Below are 961 nucleotides of genomic sequence, written 5' to 3'. Positions count from 1 at the left end.
TAGGTAATTCTGTCCATATGTTCCGTAGAACATAGGTATACTGTCCATATGTCTCGAAAAACATAGGTAATTCTATCCATATGTTCCGTAGAACATAGGTATACCCTCGACTCTTGGCATGCCAACTATACCCCTAGCTCTCATATCACATAACATGGGCATTATCATTTATAACATTTCATATCACTTGTTATTTCTCTTCTGTCACATACCACATGTATGTGTAACCATATATCTCATATCATATCACATGTATCACAAGTGCATGTATTCACGTAGATCATTTCATATGACTTATTAACAAGTACTCAATTAATGTTCCTATATGGTTCCATATTTATCATATCACCTATGAACTATTCTTATATTACCCTATATCAACCATACTTTGTTTATCTCACTTTTCATATCATTGATTTATCACATATATGCCACTTTGCTTATAACACTTCTCTGGTTTTCATATGACATGTAAATCATTGTCATCTCTTGTTCTCATATAATTTCATATAGTCACTTATCACTTATCACATAGTTTACATCCTATGATCATAGAATCATATCAATAACACATATACTCATGCACACATATAAATCATAACAAACACATACCTCTATGAATTCATGCATTTTACTATTGGAAATAGACTTATCATAAGTCTTATTTTCCATTTAACATCATATACTAAATAATGTGCACTCACCTTAGCTTTGTTTTGATTCGATTCTAATCCTTCAATTGATTCAGAACGGGATCACGTTCTATATCTACATAATCATACATAGATCTATATTAGTATTATAACTAATATACTCTAATGGTTCACTCTTTAGATTAAGAAAAATGCCAATTTCATCTTTCAATGAAAGTATGCATCGATGCACTACTGATGCATCGGTGCATAAAATGCATTCGATGTTGTATTATCACGGGGATGCATCGATGCATGCCTTATGCATG

Source organism: Hibiscus syriacus, unplaced genomic scaffold, assembly GCF_006381635.1.
Source record: "Hibiscus syriacus cultivar Baekdansim isolate YM2019G1 unplaced genomic scaffold, ASM638163v2 tig00001478_pilon, whole genome shotgun sequence".
Taxonomy (NCBI): Eukaryota; Viridiplantae; Streptophyta; class Magnoliopsida; order Malvales; family Malvaceae; genus Hibiscus; species Hibiscus syriacus.
The sequence above is the reverse complement of the archived record's forward strand: the minus strand, read 5'-3'. Positions refer to the sequence as shown.